General features: G+C 51.7%; 1 pseudogene; it reads left to right on the forward strand.

The window, feature by feature from the left end:
* The window catches only part of LOC135306122 (zinc finger protein 11-like), a 322458-nt pseudogene that overhangs the window by 167472 nt on the left and 131921 nt on the right, over positions 1–23065 (forward strand).

Genomic DNA, 23065 nt, shown 5'->3' on the forward strand with positions numbered 1-23065 from the left:
CCTGCAGCCAGATGGAGAAAATTCAGCGGTCTCTCACCTCTTTCTTCCTCTCTCTGCCTGAAATAATTTTTTCCCTCATACAACCAGCAAAACAGGGTTTGTTTTCATGCTGGAAATAAGTCCACAAACTCTTGACTGATTTCAATAAGGAGAACATCACTACAAACCACCCATTACTCAGATGCCCCAGGGCAGCAAGGGAGGGAAATTTGACAACAGAGGTGGCAACACCAGCCGTGGGTAACAGCATCACATTCTGCCTCTCTCACGGATGCTTTTCTTTCCAGTCCAGAAAATTCCCTACCCTTGTTAGGGCTGTAGAAGGCTGCTGTCTGCCCCACCAAATAAGGAGCAAACCAAGCAGGAATGCTGCAGAACATCTCTGTTCCTATGATATTATTCTGCTGAACCCATACATTTGCAGAAGAATGGGCACTGCCAACTTCTGATTGCAGAGGAAGGAGTTCATCACATCTTTACTGTAAATTAGGATACATCAGAGATGGAGAATTGATTGCCAAGTAACCTGCAGAGACACAAAACTGCTCTGCAGTTTTCTAGGACTCACTCAGCAGTACAAAAAGGTTATTGATGCAGTTGGGGAGTGTTTCTGTACAGCATGTGCACCTCCTGACATCCCAGGTGGGGAAAAAATTACTTAACATTTGCACGGAGAAAGCAATTCTTCTTATTAAAAAAAAAAAAAAAAGGAGAAAATAAATAGAAAATCAAATTCATGGCAAAGAGCCTCATTAAGAGTTTGCAGAGTTTGGTGAAAACAGGTAATTTACAAGGAAATAATTTTCATCTGCCTTCAAGTGGAGTTGTGAAGCAGGTGGAGATGGAGATGTCTCAGGCACTGAGTGTGCTCCTTACTGACAAAATGGTACTGATATTACCAAGTATTAGAAGTGAAAAACTTCAGTGATAATGCAGCCCTCCAACACAAAACACCTTCTCCCACGCAGTCAGCACTTGTCTGAAATCATTCCCCTTGGCAGGAGGCCCTGCATGGCCTGGTGAGTTCTGCACTTCAGAAATTATTCCCTGTGGAAAACACAGAGGTGTACCTTTATGTCTTGGCTTTTTCTGCATCTCCTCCACAAGCATGCAAAACTTCTTTTTGGTGTGGTTATCTATAGTTTCCACCAATATGATTTCTGATGGGAGCTTTATTTACCCAGCATGCTGTGAAAGCCCCAGTCAAAGACCTCACAGCTTCCCTCCCCAAGGAATTATATTTGGGGCTTTGCTTTGGGGCTCAAATTAGATTTTAAAGAGAGAAGAGCCAGGATTTCCTGACTGTCACTGCTCTTGGGGCTGTTTCTGGGGCCCACACTGAATCCAGTCCCTCCCTCACTTGCTCAAGCATCCCCACTATGGCCATGAGCATGGGGTGCTGATGAGCACCAGCCATAAACCTCATCTTGCAGTAATCCCTTCCCTTTTCCTTTTATCTTTTGCATTTTAAATTATTTTTATTATGAGTTTTATAGCACACCATTTCCTACTCAATTCACCTTAGTTATCCACCTTACAGTTTTCTCCATCACACTGACATAACCAACACAGCTCATGCTCTTAGCACTGAATTTTCATGAGCACATACATGGCCACAAGAATTATGATGTCCTATTTAAGTAGGTCAGGCTGGTATTAATTGTAAAACAGAGCTGTAATAAATTATTGCAGTCCAAAGCCAGAAACAAGTTTCACTAAGCTCAAACCAGGCCTTCTGCTTTTCCCTCTTTTCCTTACAATAGTTGATGGTGTTGTAAACTTGCTACTCCACAATGTCTGCTGGCCAAAAGAGTGTGGAGAAAGGTGCCAGCTCTGTGTAATTGCAAGGGAAAATGTTGTTCCAGAAAACAGATTTCATCTGTTTTGTTGGTTTGGGCTTTTTTACAATGAACATATACAAAATATTAGACCATTTCTCTAAAACATTATATTAAGGTGAAGATGAGTAATTTCACTGTTATAACAGAAAAGGGAGGGGAAACCAGAGTGAAGAAAGCAGCAAATTCATTCAGCAGCAATTTGCACTCCATAAGCCTCTGGTGCTGAGGCTTTTAGGCCAGAGGAGCTCTGCTATTTAAGCAGACAAGGCAACACATTAAGCTGTTGCTTAGAGATATTGGAATATATTGCACAGAGCCTGCTCCCCAGTGAGATCCCTGGAGGGCTCCAGGCTGTTTTTCCAAGGATGCATTATAGCCTTGTTGCAGTGCTGCTGTTTGTAGAGACTCTCAGCTTTTCCAAACAGGTCAAGCAATGACAGAAAGGGTGACTTTTCACAAGTGGAATTTCAGATGGCATTAAAAAAGTCCGAGTGAATACTCATCTCACTTGGATGTGGCAAATACCAAGGGCTTTTAGCAGCTCTGTTACAACCAGCTTAATAGCAGCTAAATAATGTATATTCCTGCATTCCAGGACTGCTGATGGATCACAGCACTGCAGGCACAGGAAGGACAGGGATCCAGGGAAGAGCTGATTCCTACCTGCTGATTCACACTAACTTTGGGCTAAAAACATCCTTTTATTTTGGTTTTGCTCTCATCCTTTCAAACTAGGATTCTTCCTTATGTCTTAATCTTCAGCTGTGCTGAGGAACCTCCTTGCACACGCTCTGGGCACATCTGATCAAGGCAACCAGCAGGAAACAGAACCCTGTTAACAAATCCGTGGTCAAGAGAACTCCAAAAGGAAACAATTAGCTGTGCCCCAGAGTACTGCAGCACCAGGTCCTGTCACATCCAGGGCTTTTTCCTCACAGGTTCCACAGGCAAATTACACAAAAGCTGTCGCTCATGTGGGCTGATGGAAGAACTCTGAGATAGAGAAGCAGAAAAGCTCCAAGTCCAGAGGACCAATTCACTCATAGATTGATGCAGCAGATTAGTTTCTCCTGCTTCCAGAGTTAAGGAGGATGAGGCAGCAGCATCTCTGGCACAGTCAGAGCCATGGAACAGTTTTTGCCCACTCCTTGTGGCAGCACTGTCACAAGGGAGGCCCCAGGCCACTGCCCTGAGCCTCTCACATGCCACCAAGGCAATGAGCAGCACTGGAAAAGGGGAGGGTCCCCTTCCAGAAGCCTCCCTCTTACAAAGGGCTCTGCTTTCGAGAGACTGAGCTGGCTCAGGGCAGCAAACCAACCAAAGCACACACTCACTTCCAGCCCTGAAGAAAAGCAGGAAAAAATGCTGGAGAATAAAAACATCCTGGAATGGAAGCAGATTTTAATTTCTCTCTGGAGCAAGGCTGCTTGAAGCCAGACCAGAAGGGAGTGGGAGAGGAAATGAGGGTATTTAAAGCAGCATTCCCTCTGCACTAAAATTCTCACAGATACGTATGAATTGCAGCAAGACTGGCACCATGTCCTGGCTCCACTGTCACCAGTATCTACCAGAGCTCCATTAATTAACACATCTGACAGCACAGCTCCTGCTGGGAGCCAGGCAGCCTCTTGCAATGCCTCTCGCCCTCCACGGCTGCTGGCACCTCTGGGTGGCCCAAGCCAGCACCACGGGGCTGGGAAAGGTAGAAGAGCCAGGATCTCCAAGAAGTGCTGGGAATGAGGACTAACCCATTGCAGGAACCTCCCAACCTCTTTCCTGGCTGGGAAAGAGAACAAAGAGCTTCAGTCAGACACCCACCAGCTCCTGGTGCTACAGCTTTTATTCCCCATCACAGCAGGTCCGAGGAAATTGCTAACATGGCATTTGTGTAGATTGCTCCCCTGCAGAGACAGACGGAGAAGTTACAAAAAAGAAACCCAACAAGGTGAGGTATAACAAGTCCTAGTGCCAGGTACTGCACTTGGGCCACAACAACCCCTGCATCACTACAGGCTGGGGACAGAGTGGCTGGACAGCAGCCAGGCAGAAAGGGACCTGGGGGCACTGATGGACAGCAGGCTGGACATGAGTCAGCAGTGTGCCCAGGTGGCCAAGAAGGCCAATGGCTCCTGGCCTGATAGGGAATGGTGTGGCCAGCAGGAGCAGGGCAGTGATTCTTCCCCTGTGCTGGGCACTGGTTGGGCAGCACCTCAAGTGCTGTGTCCAGTTCTGGGCCCCCCCATTTAGGATGGGCATAGAAGGGCTGGAGCGTGTCCACAGAAAAGCAACAAGGCTGGGGAGGGGTGTGGAGCACAAGTACTGTGAGGAGCGGCTGAGGGAGCTGGGGCTGTTTATCCTGGAGAAGCGGAGGCTCAGGGAGACAAGGCGGTGTCAGGGCACAGGTTGGACTTGATGATCTCCAAGGTTTTTTCCAACCTTGCTGATTCTGTGATTTTCTGAAACCACCCTTGCAGCAGTTGCAGGATGAGCCCTGGGCCTCCTCTTCAGAAGCTCCAGCAGCCCAGGTGCCTCAGCTTCTCCTGCCAGCCCCAAAGCCCATCCTGTCAGTCCTGCAGAGTCTCTGCAGCTCCTCCTCATTGCCCAGAACAGGGAGCCCCACAGGCAGACACAGCAGCCCAGATGTGCCCCCCTGGCCTGGGGTGCCTCTGGCAAGGGAGCAGCTTGAGGCACTGCAGGAGCCTGCAGACAATTCCTGCAGCACTTGGAGGATGATCCTGCTCCCCAAGGGATGTCCCATGGGGCCAAGTCAGGAACTGCAATGGGGAGTGGGGCCAGAGAGGAAAGGGCAAAAAGGGATGGGCTGTTTGCAGGGGAGGGAACAGGTCTGGACAATAGGAAGAAACCTGGATCAGGGATGGGTAAGGAAAGCAAAAGTGAAGCAAAGGAAATTCTTGGGGCAGTTTGGGGGTGGCTGCCAGGCAGCCCTGGCTCTGAAGCAACAGCGTCTGCAGTGACACAGGAAACTCCCAGCTGGTGGGAACAAACTTTCTGGCTGACTGCAGAGGCCAGGACAAAGCTGAGTGGTTTCCCTGGAGTCCCCCAGCCCTTGCTGGCCCCAGGGGCTGATGGCATTTGTGCTCCCTCAGGTTCATGTCCCCACAGAAGCAGCATGGGGGTGCTCCTGCCTGCTCTGTGCAATGCAAACAGGGGCTCCTGAGCCAGTGCTGCCGTGGCTGTGCCTGCAAGGATGGGGCACCTGTGTGAGCTGGGGGAGAGGCCAGGGCTGCAGAGGGGGGATGTTGTTGGCAGCTCCTTGAGGACGATCTGGGACGCTGCCCTGGGCTGTGCAGCGACTGGGGATGGATCAGCCCCTGCTCTGCTGCTCCTTCCCGTCTCCCCCAGGGCCCTTGCAGAGCCCCAGCCATGCTGTTTGCCCCCAGCCTGCCCACGGCCAGCCTGGGGCTGCTCCCCCTGGGGCTTTTCTGTGCTGAGCATTGGCCTGGCCGTGTTCTTGAGAGAGCCTGGGCAAGGAGCCTGCAGCCCCCAGGGCCTGGCCTGAGGCGTCAGCGCTGCCCCAGCAGTGCCCATGGCCTGTCCCTGCTGCAGCCCCGGCACTGCCACCCCCAGGACTGTGCCCGGCCCCGAGAGCACTCAGGCCCTGCAGCAACACCAGGGCCACCAGGGCAGCGGGGCAGGGCCACGGCAGCAGCACTGCCAACACCAAGTGCTGCTGCTGCTGCTGGGCACAGCTGCTGTGCCAGCACTGATCTGCCCCAGCTCTGCACACAGACATTGCTGCTGCAGCTCCAGAGAAGGCAAGAATAGAGGGATCTCTGGGGAAAACTATGCTGGGAGAGATCCTTTATTTCCTTTAATCTCACCAAGAGCACAGTCCCTCATTGTCACAGTCTGTGGCCACAGGGAAAGTGGAGAGAAACTACATGAGAAATGGCATAAGGGATGACATTTCTTTTTGTTCTATAGGAAAAAATTAAAACAAAGGAAATTAATCTTCAAAATGAATCAACAAGAAGTATCAAAGAGGGGTTTTATTATAAGTGATATGCAGAAATTAGCCAGCAGTTTAATGTTCTGAACCTATTCAGTCATCAGTTTCCACACTGCAGCCTTGAGCTCCTGGTTCCTCAGGCTGTAGATGAAGGGGTTCAGAGCTGCAGGCACCACTGAGTACAGAACTGACAGGGCCAGATCCAGGGATGGGAAGGAGATGGAGGGGGGCTTCAGGTAGCTAAAAAATGAGCTGCTGATAAACAGGGAGAGCACGGCCAGGTGAGGGAGGCAGGTGGAAAAGGCTTTGTGCTGTCCCTGCTCAGAGGGGATCCTCAGCACAGCCCTGAAGATCTGCACATAGGAGAAAACAATGAACACAAAACAGCCAAATACCAAACACAGACTAACAGCAAGAAACCCAAGTTCCCTGATGTTGGATTTGGAGCAGGAGAGCTTGAGCATCTGGGGAATTTCACAGAAGAACTGACCCAGGACATTTCCATGGCACAGGGGCAGGGAAAATGTATTGGCCGTGTGCATGAGACCATTGATAAAGCCACTGGCCCAGGCAGCTGCTGCCATGTGGGCACAAGCTCTGCTGCCCAGGAGGGTCCCGTAGTGCAGGGGTTTGCAGATGGACACGTAGCGGTCATAGCACATGATGGTCAGGAGGAAATACTCTGCTGAGATGAAGAACAGAAAGGAAAAGAACTGAGCAGCACATCCTGTGTAGGAGATGGTGGTGGTGTCCCAGAGGGAATTGTGCATGGCTTTGGGGACAGTGGTGCAGATGGAGCCCAGGTCGCTGAGGGCCAGGTTGAGCAGGAAGAAGAACATGGGCGTGTGCAGGTGGTGGCCGCAGGCTACGGCGCTGATGATGAGGCTGTTGCCCAGGAGGGCAGCCAGGGAGATGCCCAGCAAGAGGCAGAAGTGCAGGAGCTGCAGCTGCCGTGTGTCTGCCAATGCCAGCAGGAGGAAGTGGCTGATGGAGCTGCTGTTGGACATTTGCGGGGGCTGCACATGGGGACCTGTTCATGGAGAAAGGACAGTGACACGTCAGGAGAGGCTGCTTTGAGCCAGACCTGTGTCATGCCCTGTAGCCTGTCTCACTCGGACTCAAACACCCTTGTTCCTGCTCTGGGAAAACCTTCCCCCAGGTCCCTGCCTGAGCTCCAGCTGTGCTGGCTGAGTGTGCCAGGAACAGCCAGGGCTGTGTGTGGGGACACCCAGGAGGGCAGCTCAGAGCCTGGAAGGGCACAGCAAGGAGATCCCTGGCTGTGCCCATGATGGGATCTCAGGGAGGAGGCTCAGCTCATTCCCCTTTCCCATGGACTGCTCTGCCCACAGCCCCACAGGTCCCAGGGAAGCTTGGACACCCCATTCCCGTGGACACCCCTGCCTGGCAGGAATGCCAAGGGCAGTGCCTGACTCAGCTGCTGCAAATGTCAGAGCCTCCTTGAGAGCAGCAGATAACAGTGACAATATCAGGGCATTGCAGAAACAAGAGAAGATGTTGTGGTGCTGTGCCTGAGAGGGCAGGGCAGAGACAGGCGGGCACTCAGGACAGTGCTCCCTGTGCCCAGCTGTGCCCGGCACTTCCCACACACCAACAGTGCCCTCCTGCCCCAGCACTGCTCTCTTCAGCCCCCTCTCCTTGCCTGAGCATCTCCCTGGGCCTGGACATTCCCTCCTGAGAGGAGCCTTGTCCCTGCCAGCGCTCACAGAGCCCATCCCACCCTGTGTGCCCTGGCCTCGGCCCTACAGAAACCTGCCTGTGTGCAGGGCCCTGGCTGGGGCAGGCTGTGTGTGCAGGTGGGCAAGGGCAGCTCAGGAGAGCCCTGCTGGGCCCTGCAGAGGTGATGCTGCTGCTGTCCAGGGCTCAGGAGTGGCTGAGGGCCCTTTGGGAGGCTCCCAGAAGAGAGACTGACCAGCCAAAGTTACAGTTCTGGAGTCCCTGTAAATGATCAAACATTCTTTTGATGATCCTGTGTGTCCCTTTTGGCTCACAATGTTCTGTGATTCTGGGATTACAATTCCTGTTCTGCCTCTCTCATCCCCCTGTTGTCTGTAATCAAAAGAGAAAAAAACCCTTGCATCAGTGTTAGAACAGTAAAATAGTAATCAGATATTTATTGGAAGCTTCCAGGTGTCCCAGTGGGGATGGGGCACACCCAGACCCTGATTTCAACAATTTATTAAGATTGATTAATTAGGTTATTTAACCGGAACATCCAATAGCAGGTTTAGTTGCCCCAGTTACACACCCCTGGGTCAACCCATTGGAATAGGTCCAAGGGCTTCTTTGCCTTCACTTTTTGTTATGGCTGCTCACATTCTGGTCAAAAAACAAAATGTACTTCTTGTAGGTCCTCTTGCTGATAATAAGAGTATACACTATTTCAGGAATGTATTTAGACAGTCAGCTTATTGTTCTAAAATCTAAGACTAAGATTAGCAAATGTACTATAGAAACTTTCCTAAATTTAGGAAGGATTACAGTTATATAAATATATAATAGTACTTTAATCAAGTTAATTAAGAGGTTAGTAAAGTAAGAATTATAGATTTATAACTATATAATAGTAATTTAAAGAGCAACAAATATATGAAAAAAATGTATAAAATGGAAAAATCTTTTTGTCACAATCCCAACTTTCCCATCCTTCTCCAAGCAGGAAATTGAAAACACTCACAGGAAAGCTACTGATCTTCCCAGCAATCCGAGGCTTACCTTCTTTGGGCAGTGCCCTCTGGAGCTGTGCCCAGGCTGGTGTGGAGCTGGGAGCAGCCGTGCCCCACCCAGCCCGTCTCAGCAGCAGCACCTACCCTGCTCAGGATGGCTCCTTCCCCCCACAGCTTCTCCCCAGTGCTGGGAGCAGCTCCCCGGGCTGGCTGAGAGCTGTCCCTGGCAGGCAGCAGAGTCCCTGCCCCAGCACAGCGCCCTGGGCTGCAGGAGCCTGCTCTGCAGGACAGCCCTGGGCACCCCTGGCTGCTCTGCACAAGAGAGAATCAGAGAATGTACTCACAGAGTCTGCAGGCATTGGGGTGTTCCAGCTTTAGGAGATCAATCCAGGAGCTGCAGCTGCATTGTCCTGCAGCCAGAGGTTCCTGTGCCATGGGCTGGCAGTGATTCTGCCCCAAGCACTTCTCAGCACCTTCCCAGCCCTGACTGATTGAAGCTCTCTGTGCCTCTGGGCTGTGCCCGGGCTGGCTGCAGGCAGTGCCCCAGCCCTGCTGGGCTGGCAGAAGAGCTGCTCATCAAGAGAAATGTGCTTTTGAAGCTCTTCTTGCTTACCAGGAGCTGCCTCTGTGCCAGGAGCCCAGCCCAGCTCAGCAGCACAGACACAGCACAAGGACTTTAATGAGCCTCTGGGGCTTTGTGCTCAGGCCCTGAACATCAGTCCCTGAGAGGCAGCTGAAGAAACCTCTCCAGAGCTCCAAGTCAGAATCACACTCCAAAGTTTCTTGGACTTTTAATGGGTCCCACTGAGGGACACGACTGAGAAAGTGTCCCCAGGCCCCAGGCAGAGCAGAGAACTGGAGGCACTGATGCCAGGTGGGGACAAAGAGAAGCCAAGTCTTGGTGCCCTGGGGCACAGCAGCAGGGTCTGTGCCACCAAGGGCTGGGAGGAGACACCTTGTCCTGAGGCCCTGGGGCCTCCTGGCACAGCCCCAGCCAGGCTGGGCACTGTCAGCCCCTTGTCCTGCCCTCAGCATCCCCCCCTAGCCCACATCCCAGTGGCCTCAAGGATCTGCTGGAAGGAGTCCCTGGGGAGCCTTGCTCAGGAATGGCCCGGGGGGCTCCTGAATGCTCCCAGGGAATGCAGGTTTTTCAAAGGACTTTGGGTTTTGGTTTATCTTGACTTTCTGAGAAGTTTGTGCAATCATGGCCTCCAATTATCTGCTGTATTTAGTCCCTGGAGAGGCTTTGTCAGTAACAACACTCAGTGGGGCTCATTAATACTTCAAGGTACTTCAGTTATTTTAAGGCACTCGGTGTTTCCCTTTTGATACAGACTCTGGGTGAGGTTTGTGCAATCATGGCCCCAATTATCTGCTTTAACAAGTCCCTTGAGATCTTTGTACTGACACTCAGTGGGGCTCATTAATACTTTGAAGTACTCAAGGTTTTTAAAGTACTTTGGATTTTCCTTTTCACACCGAGTCTTTGAGAAGTTTTTGTGCCATCCTGGCTCCCAATTCTCTCCTCCAAGGAGTCCATGAGGAGCCTGTGTTGGGATGGAACTCAGTGGGACCCATTCATGCCTTGACACACTTTGGGGCTTTCTTCTGACTTTGACTCCTGGACAGGTTTGTACAATCTCCTCTCAGGTCCTGAGGTTCCAGGGCTCAGCTCCAAATGCACCATGGGGCTTGTTAGCATCAAGCAAGTCCTGCCAAACCATGGCTCTGCCTTGATTTACCTCCACTCTACTGCAGTTCATTAGGAGGGTTTACTTTTTCAGTTATGGAGAAATATTTCAAAGAGCTTCTAGCAAGTATGTATTCCTATTTTAAAGGGTGTCTTTTATTGCTGTTCTTATTACACAAGAGGTGATTGCAGCATTCAGTGACTGATACTGATCCAGCAGGGACTCTCCTAAGGAGCTCTGGCCTGCTCAGAGAAGCTGTGCCTTGAGCTCTGATGCAGCGTGGACAACCTTGCTCCACATTCCCCATGCCCATTTTGTCTCTCCTCACTCACCTGGGACCTGCTTTGCTCAGAGAACTGGCTGTACACAGCCAAAGAGGGTACAGTTTATTTTATATTTTGAAGCAATCTAAAACTCCGGAGTTTCCCCATTGAAAACAGACATCCTCCTCAAGTGTGTGCCAAGCCCAAGCTGCCACCAAGGAGGTTCCCCTTCCCTAAGGCAGAACCCTGCAAGGAATATTTTAGACACAGAGGAAGTTCTGCAAGAAACACAAATCCAGAGTTTGCTCAGGGCAGAATTAGACCAACTCCTGAAGGACAGACCAGCTTTGAACTCCTTGCAGCTGAAAGCTCTGAGTTGGGAGGTGTGGGAGAGACCCAAGAGTGAGGGAAGGGAAATGCAGAGTACCCAGCAAGTGCTTCTGTGCAGACAGGCTGTGGGGAAGGGCACTGCAGACCTGCCCTGGGCCAGCTGTGAGGGTGGATCATCATCCCAGTCTGCACTGGGCCATTGCAAGACACTGTTGGATGGACACTGCACCGACCCCAGCGCGCCAGCCCCTTGCTCAGGGCTGCTGTCACTGCCCAGAGCCAGAGGGGATCCCTTGCTGGGGGCTTGTGCCATGGCCACCTGCCCTGTGCCGCGCTGGCCGCTCAGGCACCAGGAACCAGCAGCAAAGGGCACTGCCAGGGCCAAAGGCCAGGTCAGCCAGACAGAAAGGGGCAGTGCTGGCACTGTTTCCATGGCAGCCCTCACTGGGGGTGACACCTGGGTCACCTGTCCTGGCAGTGTCCATGGAAAGCCCTGGCAGGGACTGAGGGCACAGACACTGGCACTGAGACACTGCTGGGCCGGGTGCTGAGCACAGGGCTGAGCATGCAGAGATGGTTTTGTTCTTGCTGAGCTGCAACAGAGCCAAGGCCTGTCCTGCCCCTCCTCCAGCCACGCTGGGCAGGGGCTGGGGCTGTGGGGAGCTTGGCAGGGGACACAGCCAGGACAGGTGACCCCAACTGACCCTGGGGATACCCCAGACCACAGGACATCATTCTCAGTGTATGAAGTGGGGGGAACAAGGAACATGGGGGGAATGTTGGAGTGAGGGTTTTTGCCTTCCCAGGTAACTCTTAGGCAATAAGGGGCCCTGTTTCACCAGTGGGCAGGGTCAGTACCAAAGACACAGACACCAACTTAAGGAATCCTGTAATTTATATAATGCACAGCTGCAAAGAATTACAAAAGGATAATCTCAGCAAAGCACATATTCATTAGCAAAGAATTACAAAAGAAGCTCAGCAATCCATCCAGTCATTACTAACAAAGATTGCCTGCAGTGATTAAAGAAAGATCCATCACCAGTTACCCTCAGACTTTACCATCACCCAGATCCACACTTCAGCTGGGGCAGACAAGGACTGCAGAGCCACTCCCAGACACTGGGAATTCCCGCAGGTGCCTCCACCTTTGCAGGCAAGGAGCCTCCAAGCCTTCTGTGAAAGGACACAGCTTTTACACTGTCAAACAAACAAGCTGACAGCACTGCTAGGGTGGGAACATCTGGTTTCATTCTCCTGTTTGGTTTCTCCCAAAGCCTGGCCAGGGCCCAAGGAGGAATCAAGGGATTTGACTTTGATCCTTCACCCCCAAACAAGGACAGATGAGGTCTTGTCTGGTTTCTGAATACAGAAAGAGAAATCCATGTTCTATCAAGGAACACATCCACTGATCATGTTGTTAATAACACCTTGTTAGTGAGTGGATACAAATATAACATTTGGTTGGAAGGTTCATCTAGAGATGAACTTTGCCTCCGGGCCTGTTCAGGCCTTGATCCCAGCCTGTTCAGGCCTTGCTACTTGGATGGGCCCTGAGAGCTACAATGAAGTACAACATTCATAACCATTCTTTCAATAACACTGTTTAGATTTAGATATTAGGCATAAAAGCATCTCCCCTTGTGCTTCAAATAAGTGCTGTTACATTTCATTACTCAGAGCTATTCATATTCCTTTTCAAACATGCCTAAAGAGTTGCTACTATTCTCTCTTATTTATCAAATGCCTTTCTTTTGTTGAGACTGTCTCTTTTAAGACAAGTCTCAATACTCCACTTCCCATCACAAAGCGTCACAACAACTTGCACATGGAATGTTAGAGTGCACACCAAGTGCACACACTGCAATGATGACAGACACTACCACAAACGCATTTCACAGCAGCCTCCAGTTTGCAGCCATGAAGCCAATCCCACCAAGAATAATTTTCTTCTTTCTGCCACTCTTCTCCTGCTCTTTCTGTCAAGGTGATTGCTGACTGTTGGCCTTCAAACCCATCACTGACAGCAGTGCAACATTCCTGTCCCATGACAGCCAGGGCTCCTCCTTGGCCAGCAAGCAGATAATCCAAGGCCGCGCGGTTCTGTGGAGTCCCCATTTGTGTTTGTTGGAGCCCATAGGATGTGCTATTGGACATTTAACAGCATTATCTGCTACTTCTAATAATCCATCCAGTCAACTCCACAGGACGGGGCAGCACACATGGGGCACAGGATGAACCAGAACCTTTTGCTTTCTGAAACCCAAGGCACTCCTTGGGAGGAAAATGTTCTCTGGGCTCCAGGTCTTCCTTGTGGTTGTTGCTGAAGGACCCTAAATGGTGGCCCTGCAGCCAGGAGTGGTGTAACACTGACACTGAACCAGCTCCAGCAGCCCAAGTTCTACTGACATGGGGAGTGATGGTAAAGCACAAAAATCCCCTCACACTGTGGCCTCTGTAACTAGAACAGGCTTCGGTTTCTCCTGAAGGGAAATCTTAGTGAGTCCTGTCAAACGGATCATTGTATTCCTGTGTTTTCTTGAACTGTCCCTTCATTGACAGTTACGAGTCAGAGCCCATGGACTGAGTTCTGGCCACCCCACAGGGTGGGCCCTCCAAGGGAACCCCATTCCTCCCAACTTCAGCTGAGAACAAACCCAGCAATTACTGACATGGAGTACTTTGGCTACCCTGATCTTGAAATTGCAAGAACTAATCATTAAATTTTGAGGACTAATCCCTTGGTGAAACACTAGAGGTGTTTGTGGCAAACAAAGATTCTGGCTGACTATCAAGGTACAACTTACAGACATCAACAGTACTTTAGTGACACTGTTCTTCGTTCTTTTTGCTCAATCTCATTCAAGTTAGGAATAAAAATTGTGTTGTCCATGGAGGTGGTGCCTTTTTAATTCCTGAAGAATGCCTCCAAGGTCCTTTGCTGTTCAGCTGTACCGTGTTGTCTGTGGCTAACAAGGCTTGGTGGGGCCCTTTCCCCTTTGGCTGGAAGGGGGCCGGGTCCCAGTCCCTGAGGCCACCCAGAATCCTGGATGGAATTTCTGTGCAAGTCCCTCAGTGTCACAGCAGCCTTCACAGGGAACTCCGTGGATTAGAGCATTTTCCAAAGGGGCCATTGGGGCAAACAAGGAGATTTGGTCTGGCAGGATGTGTAAAACAGTATCCTGTAATATCTACTTGTTCTCACACACAATACTTGGTTGCAGGGACATATTCCCATTGTTCCTATCCAGGTTTCAGGATTCAGTGTTGTCTTTCCCCAGAGCTGTTCCTTCAGCTGCCTCGGGAGGGCCTCTTGGCCTCCGGGCCCACACTCTGGCTCCATTATTAGGACTGCTGGATCCAATCCCTTTATTTCCACAAATGGTAATGACTGGAGATGGATCTCCATTTTTCACAATTGTGCTTAAAATTGCATTATCAATAATTGTGCTACCCTGTCATGGGGTTGAATAACACAATCTTATTGACAATTGTTTAACAGAATTACTGTAATTTCTCCTTTATATTCTACATCAATTCCTCCTTTCCTCCTCCCATGACATGAACTATTTGCAAGGCCAAGCTCTAAGAGAGTAGTTACCAAACTAAAGTGTCCTGGAGGAATCTGAATTCCTGTCTCAGTATTGACAGCTCTCATTTGCTTCTGATTTATCCTAATTAATTCCAATGCATGAAGGTCCAGCCCTGCAGCCTCTGGGCTGGCCCTGCCAGGGGCCATCACACCCAGAACAGTTTCCCAGGCAGTCCAAGTCTCACTGCCCATGGTTGTAGTTGCAAATTGGGTGCAGCTGTGCACAGCCACAGGGTTTCCATTTCCCCAGTGGGCCATTGTTAAGGGTATGGAGCACATCTGGGAGATGGGTTCTCCATGGGGACAGGTTCCCATCTCTTCATTTTTTCAACTGCTCTTTTAACAACCCCTTCACCCGATCCACCAATCCTGCAGCTTGAGGATAGTTTGGTACATGAAAAAACCCTGCAGTCTTAATCACGGTATTTTTCACAGTAACAGACAAAGCACTCTGCATCACAGTATCAGCAAACCCTGTAAAAACAGACAATTTTATCCCCTCCTCCTTTGTTCATTGTATACAATCTCACAAAGTTTACCTCTAACATTAGGGTCCTGGCCAATCCTTTTCTGTAGAGTATTTAATGTTACATCCCTGAGCAGCCAAAGCTACCAAATTAGTATTGTCAGCACTATTTCACATTATTACTATTTTATACGTAGATATAGACATTGATATAGAAATATAGATATAGCTAGATAGGTATAGAAATACATATAATATATATATATATAGATATATATATTAAGGTCTTATTATACTATAAATATGTACATAGTTATTTATCATATTAATATTTCACTTGCACAAACGCATCGGAGCTCAAAATTAAAACCTTCTTCTGTTGCTCCATGTGGGAGCATTCCAACAATAACTGTTCCTTCTGAAGGTGCTGTTTCCAATGTACTGTTAACAAATTCATCTTTGTCTGCCCAAACCCACAAGTTCGTTTCCTTTTCCGTATGCAATTTTTGGATACATTTTAAGACATCCAGGGGTTCACCTTCTTTTAACCAACTGCCCCACTGCTCACACGGTGCTGCGACCTCAGCCCGCTCCGGAGCCAGAGAACTCCAGGGAAGGGCTTCCCATCTGGGAATTTCTGATGGCACTGACTCCTTGCATTTACATTTAACAAGAGACATTTTGCTGTGATCTGGCCAGACACTACCAGTTTTGTTTTACCAGTGGGCAGGGTCAGCACCAAGACACAGTCTCCAACTGAAGGAATCAGTGTCATTTACTGCAGCTGAAAGCAGCAAAGGATCACAAAAGGAGCAGCTCAGCAATGCACCCAACCATCACCACCAAAGATTGCCTACAGTGATTAAGAAAGATCCAGCATCATTTACCCTCAGACTTCACCATCCCCCAGATCCACACAGCAGCTGGGGGAAGCTGTCCCAGCCAAGGGCTGCAGAGCCACTCCTGGACACTGGGAATTCCTGCAGGTGCCTCCAGCCACAGGTGAGGCTCCAACCCCGCTGTGAGAGGGCCCAGCTCTGACAGTGCTGAATGAACAAACTGACAGCACTTCTAGTGCAGAAACATCTGGTTTCATCCTTCTCTTGGGTCCCTCCCAAAGCCTGGCCAGGGCTCAAGGAGGAACCAAGGGAGGTGACTTTGATCCTTCAGCCCCAAACAAGGCCAGATGTCAGATTTCATGGCCTTGTCTGCCTTGCAAATACAGAAAGGTCAATACATGTTTCACTAATGAGTGGCTACATCTATCACAGTGCTAATGACCATGCATATTTCATCAGTGAGCAGATACAAAGATAACCTTTGGTTGGAAGGTTCATCCAGAGGCCACCTTTGGCTCAGGGCCTGCTGTTCAGGCCTCATTCAGGGCTGTTGTCCAGGCCTTGGCACCTCAGGGACGTGGTTTAGTGCTGGGTTTGGCACTGCTGGGTGACCAGCTGGGCTGGATGAGCTCAGAGGTCTTTTCCAACAGAAAGGATTCTGTGATTCCGTGATTCTATCTGCTGAATTCAGCTAGGTCCATGTTAGCAGCACTCATTTGCTCAGAAAGTCTCCTCTTGCTCAGCTCTTTTGGCCTGAGGCTTCAGCTCCTTCAGCTGCTGGTGCTAAGCTGCTCATGCTGAACGAGACGACTTGGAGAGAAGAACACATTTCATCCAATTCCTTCTGGGACACGCAGAAGGGAAGGTGTGGAAACAGGAGCAGTGTTTGCTGTGGCCTCCTCTCTGCCCTTCATGCCTTTCAGCACTTTGAACCAGCCAGGAGCTTTCTCCAAGAGTGCAATGGAGCAGCTGTTCCTCCTCTCATGTCTTGACTCACTCCAGTCTCTGACCTTGCCTGGCTTTGTCCCTCTTGCTGTGCCCTCTGCTCCCCCAGGGCTCAGTGGCTGCTGCCCAGGACTGTGGGATTGGCACAGATCCAGTGGTCGAGACCCTCCTTGCTGTGGCCCTGGAGCTGCCTGGGCACAGCAGCCTTTTCCATCTGGAAGCTCCCCATGGACAGGGAGTCGCCAGCTCTCTTCCTTGCACAACCTCCAGGAGCCCAGAGCTGCCATCTCAAGTCCCTGCTGGCACTGGGGGCTCCCAGGTGCCTCAGGCTGCTGTGACACCGCTGCACACGGGAGGGAAGAGTGGCAGGGGCTGTGCTGAAAGTCAGCTCCATGTGCTGCTGCTGCTGCTGCTGCTGCTGCTGCTGTGGGGTCATTTGTCCAGCCCTGGCCCAGAGTCAGGGATCAGATCCAGGCCCTGCTGCTGCTCCCTCGGGATCAGCCCCGGTTTGGGTGTTGCTGTCAGGGCCAGCAGGAGCGGTGGCTGGAGCAGCAGGTGCTGACAGTGCCCCAAGCCCTGGGGCTGGAGGGGTCCCTGGGCTGGGCTGGGAGGGAGCTGCCCCTTGTTCTCCCTCTGCCCCAAGCAAAGCTGGGCCGGGCACAAGTGGGGCAGCACAGCCACCAGGGAGCCTGCGAGTCTCTTCCAGCCCTGGCTGCTCAGAGTTTGGGCCTTGGAGCCTCAGGTGGTCAAAGGCAGCTGCTCCTGGTCCCTCTGTGTGCCCGTGTTCAGCAGTGCTGCTCTGTCAGTCTGTGCCCAGCAGTGGGGAAAAGCCTCAGCCCTGCAGGGCCAGGAGCTGCCGGGCTCTGCCTGAGCAGCTCAGCCAGCAGGAAGGGAGCTGCTCCACACGGGAACCAGGAGCAAAGGGCTGCAGCACCTCGTGCTGGGGTAGAGCCCAAATTCTGAGAGGGAATAACAGAGTTATTCATGTGCATTGCTGCATTGGCACTGCAGGTGCTGTGCCTACAAACACAGAGTTCAAAATGTGCAAAAGAATTCTGCAGCTCTTGACTGGATCAGGATGTCAGCAGTGCTGAACTCCAGCTTAGTCCAAAGGAAACACTTCACACCTCTGCTCATATCTGCTAGCTTTTTTTCTTCAGGGTATCCTGAGAAAAGTAAACAGAGGAGGAGCCTACATTTTCATTGTTTATCAGAAATGTTTCTCTTTTTGCTGTACATTCCTTTTTAGGATGATTTTTCTGTTAAAAAAGGAAAAAATAAAAAAATATGAAATATAAAAACAAAAAACAAACGTGTAGTGAAAATCTTCTCTAACTTTGGATTAAGAGGGAACTGGTATTTTTAAAAAGAGAACTCAGTTACTTTGGCATGGATCTATCTTACTGACATCAACATCACTTTTTTAAAAGATTCTGGGTTTTGTTTGCAATATTAAGTAATTTTAAATTGTGGTTGAATCAATAAGAAATTGAAAGATGGATTGTGTATGACTGTGTCTTGAGTGTAAAAATATTGCAGTTTGGAATTTGGATTTAAAGTGTTAGAAATGAAAGTTATAAATCCCAATGGATTGTGTGACAGCAGCTTTTCCTAGAGGATGTGCAGCACTCCAAGGACTTCATCAGTGGGGTTGGGGGTACTTGGACCTTTGTCCTGTGCCACTCTGAGATGTCATGGAATGGAACTTCGCCTGCCACCAGCCCAGGTCACCCTCTGCCACCAAAGCTCCTTGGACCTTGTGCCCCCAGGCAGGCACAAAGTGTTTGTGCTGCTCCCCCTTTTGCACAAGCCCACAGAGAGCTGGGATTTTTCCAAGTCTCATGTCTGCGTTGGGCCATATTCCTAGAGAAGCAGCAGCCCAACCTGATGAATATGGTGAGTTATATGGATGGTTGTGAGCTCCACTTCCTGCCTAGAAATCCTGAAACTGCTTCTGAATGCTGCTCCTTCAGCTCTGGGACACCTTCTCACACAGAGCTGGGGAAAAAATCTCCTGGCCACCAGTTAAATGGCGAGTTATGCCAAAGTTAGAGCTCTGTGGGAAATCTCTATCCATCCCTATCCTATTAATATACCAATATGTGGGGGTGTGCATGGATTTGTCTTGTGTACAAAGGAAGGAGTGTGCAAGCAACGTGATTGACACTTTCACTGTCCGTGTTCATCCCATACCCATGGATACAGAGACACCCAAGAGCCCCTGGCACACACAGACCCTTCTGTCCATGGATACAGAGACATCCAAGAGCCCCTGGCACACACAGACCCTTCTGTCTCTGGAGGAATGAGTGTGGTGGGTGGGGGCGGTTGGTGGGCAGCGAGTCCTGGACAGCAGGCCAGACCCGGCTCCAGCCCTGCCAGGCCCTGCCAAGGCTCAGTGCAGGATCCTCTGGAATGGGAAGGCCATTCAGCCTTCTCCCTGCCCAGAGGGGAAGTGCTGGCCTGGCAGCACAGGTTGTTTTCCCCTCAGGCTGCAGGAGATGAGAACACAACACTTGCCAGCACTGAGTGTGAGGCACAGCTGCGGGTGCTCCCCATCAACCTCAGCTCTGGGAGCACTGTCTGCCCCAAGCTCCAGGGGCTGCAGTGGGAGCCCGGCTGGGCTCTGCCCTGGGGCCATCCTGCAGGGACAGCTGGAAACAGAGAGCATTCAGCTGCCACAAACAGCCAAGCCAGGGCTACAGGGCAGCTGCTCCAGCCCGTACTGCACTGCTGTGTGCTGTGCTCTGGGGCTGGGGCTCCCCACACAGGGGACTGGACTGGTGTGCCAGAGGAGACAGAGAAGCTTCAGCTTCAGCCTCACTGAGGTGGGTGCATTGGCTGGGAAGAGTGGGGAGGCTCAAGGGGATTCACAGAGCTCATCCAGCTGCAAGGACAAGGAAAAGGGAGTGGGAACTCAGCAGTGAGGAGAGCTGAGGGCTGGAGAGTGGCTCTGAACGATACTAAAATGCCACTAGACCTCTGAGACATTGCTGCTCCTCAGCCAGTGACAGCATGAGTCCCTAAACCTGGGGCTCGGCCTTCCTTGTGGTCAGAGGCATCAAGATAGGCAACAGAGTGATGGAGACAGCAATGGGCTGGGAATTCACTGGGGGGAAAAAAAGGGAGCAGTTGAGAAGTAAAAGGCAGGTGGGGGAGAGAACTGTTCAGAGAAGGGCTGAGCTACAGCTTGAGCAAGCTGAAAAATGTCATTTGGAGTCCTCCCAGATTGATTTCATTTCAGAAGGTATTGAACAAGTTTAATTTTTGGGAGGTGTCATGTTTTCCCTTGGAGATGTACACTCTGCAAACTTGAGCTGTGTTGCCAAAATGCTCAAGCAAGTCTGTGCTGCAGGTGACACCATTTCTTCTTTGGCTGATTCCGGCCCCGTGCTGAGCTCCAGCAGAGCCCTGGCAGAGCCCAGAGCAGCCTCAGCATCCGCAGAGCCCGGCTGCAAGGAGAGAAAGCAGAAACTGCCCGTCAGCTGATGGCTCCTGTCCCCTTGTCCCAGCTGCCCGCAGTGCCCAGGCCATACTGGCTGTGCCCAGAGCTGTGCCCAGAGCTGCCCATCAGTGCTGCCTTTGGGAGCAGGGCAGGAGGGCAGGACATGTGCCCAGCCTGCAGCCAGCCTTGGCACATCCACCTGCTCAGCAGCTGCCCAGAGCAGGATGCTCCTGTGCTCGCTGCCATCTCCCAAAAGCTCTGATCCCACCCTGCCAAGCAGACGGGGACCCACCTCATGCCATCCATGGCTGGAAGAAAAGCTGGTCCCAAACGATGTCCTCAGCCTGCTCCAAGGGCACGGCCCATCCACGCCGCAGCTGCTCCCAAGAACTTCCCGATCCAGACTGGACCAACCAGAATGCTTCCTCTAGAAAAACAAACAACAAATTGTTGAAAATAGATTACAGACAAAAAGGGAAAAAAAGAACAAAGGGAAAAATCATATCTCTGTGAGGGGATTGAGGAAGGCCCAAGCCCTGCAAGCCAGGGAAAAACCCAGCCATGTGTGAGCAAAGCCCAGGTTTTCTCCCTTCCCCCTGCACTGTCCCCCACAATAACCGTGATCCCAAAGCAAACAAGGGCAGTGGAGCTGCCCAAGCCCTTCCTTGCCTGCACAGCAAAGCAGCCCCTGCACAGGTTCTGGAGTCCCACCTCTGCTCCCACCACAGGGGTTTGTTTGTGTTGGGATGGCTGCCCCAGCCCCAGCCCGGGGCACAGTGGGTGCTGGGGGCTGTTGGCAGGGCCAGGAGCCCACTCCCATTTCATACCCACCCCAGCCCATGCCCCCAGCCCTGCCAAAAGCAGCTGGGCAGCTGACTGAAGAATTAGTTGCATCCATCCCAGCAATGAGTGGGGTGGGAACTTTTGGGTTGAGGCCAGGCTGTGCAATGCCCAAGTCTGGGAGCATCCCCCTGCATGTGGACTCATCTGTAAATTTGCTGTGCAGCCAGGCTTTGAAGAAGGTGCTAGAATTGAAGTCCATCATCTTAAGCTTACCAGTGGCCAGGTCCAGGAAGAGGCTGTCATCCTTGATGTGATCCTCGCTGTCTCCTGCAGCAGCAGCCCCACCTGGTACAGCTTCTCTGGGGGCTCCTTCTACTTCCCTGGGCTCCGACCAGGCTGTCAGGGTTCTGTCCAGGGCCCCAGCTGTCAGGGAACCAGTACAAGCAAAACCAGCTTGGATGGTGGCCACCAGTGCTGGGCAGAGCAGCTCAGCTCCAGCACAAGGGCTGTGTGCTCCCATCTGATGAGCCCTGGGCAGTGACACAGGCAGGACAAAAAAGTCTGGGGTTCCTTTGCTTCTCATTGCCAAGGCATGTGTGCAGATGTAACTTACCGGGGCCCTGCAGCACAGTGTGCCTGTGGCTCTCTCCCTTCTTCTATGGCAGATGAATATCCTGCATCCAAGTATGACAGAACACCTCTTCTAATGAGGGTCTGTCCCAGTCCAGCATGGATAAACACCGCCTGATCAGATCTTGGCATTCTGGGCAGAGAAACCAGAAACCACTGGTCAGTTGGAGAAGGCTCCTGTTGGCTTTGCCCAACCAGTCCCTGCCCAGGCCATGCTGGATGTGCTCAAAGCTGGGCCTAAACTTTCCCATCAGTTCCCTGTTTTGAAGGCGAGCAGGAGAGCAGGACATGTGCCACCTCCTCAGCAGCTGCCAGAGCGGGATGCTCCCGAGCCCGCTGCTGTCTCCCAGCACTGGTATTGCACCCATGCCCAGAGATGAGGATCCACCTGGAGAGAGCCGTTGTGGCAGCGAGAGCTGATGGTCCCAGCTGATGTTCTGGTCCCTCCTGAAAGGGTGCTCCCCGCAGACCATCTGGTGCAGCACGATACCCAGGGACCAGATGGTAGCTGGCTTGCCATAGTACCAGCCAAAATGGGTCCATTCTGGGGGGCTGTATGATGGTGTTCCTATGGAATACAGATGGAGTTCATCAGGGGGATGCTGCTGCTCCCAGAGGCTGGCCCCAGCATCCCTGGGCGTGCAGGGGCTGCCCCAGTGGTACGCAGGTTGACCCACTGCCCCTCTTTCCAACACATGGGGTTGGAAAAGAAGCCATCGGTGTTGGAAGAGGGCAGCAGAAGCCCTGGCAAGGCCCAACCATGACAGAAACACACTTAGTGCTGAGGGAAAACCATGCCTTCATCCTCCCTGCCTGCATTGCCCCAAAAAACAAACCCAGAACAAACCAGGTGAGTGGAGGAGCCTAAGCCCTTCTCACCTGCACACCAAACTGGCTGGGGCACAGGTTCCAGGCCCCCCCATCTCTGCTACCCTCACCTACGGGTGTTTTTGTTGGGCTGGCTGCCCCAGCCCCAATCCTGGGCAGAGTGGTGGGCAAAGGCTGCCAGCAGGACTGGAAGCTGGCTCCCCACCCAGCCCTGCTCAAACCCAACTCAGCTGAAATCTCAGGGCCATGAAGGGCAGCAAAAGGGAGAATCCCCGCTGCCACACCCAGCTTGGGCCCTGAGATGCTGGGCCATGAGATACCAGAACCAGGAGCACAGCCCTGTGTAGGCTCACCTGCAAAGCGAATGTAGGCTGTCTCTTGCAGGTAGGTGCCACAGCCGAAATCAATCAGTTTGGCTTGCCCGGTGGCCAGGTCAACGAGGATGTTCGCTGGCTTGATATCCCTGTGCAGGACCCCGCAGCTGGTGCAGTGCCGCACGGCCTCCAGCACCTGCCGGAACAGCTGCCGCGCCACCCCCTCGGACAGGAATCCCCGTGCCCGAATGAAATGGTGCAGGTCCTGACAGTGCTCCGGGCGCTCCAGCACCATCAAGATGTCGTTGGGGAGCTCAACCCACTCCAGCAGTTGGACCACGCCGGAGAAGCCACCGGACACCTTGTCCAGCAGCACAATCTCCAGGGGTGCGCTGGTGCCGTCGGGCTGCGGGAGGAGCACGATGCTGTCAGTGGGGCTGATGC

The sequence above is a fragment of the Passer domesticus genome, chromosome 8 (genome assembly GCF_036417665.1).
Source record: "Passer domesticus isolate bPasDom1 chromosome 8, bPasDom1.hap1, whole genome shotgun sequence".
NCBI lineage: Eukaryota > Metazoa > Chordata > Aves > Passeriformes > Passeridae > Passer > Passer domesticus.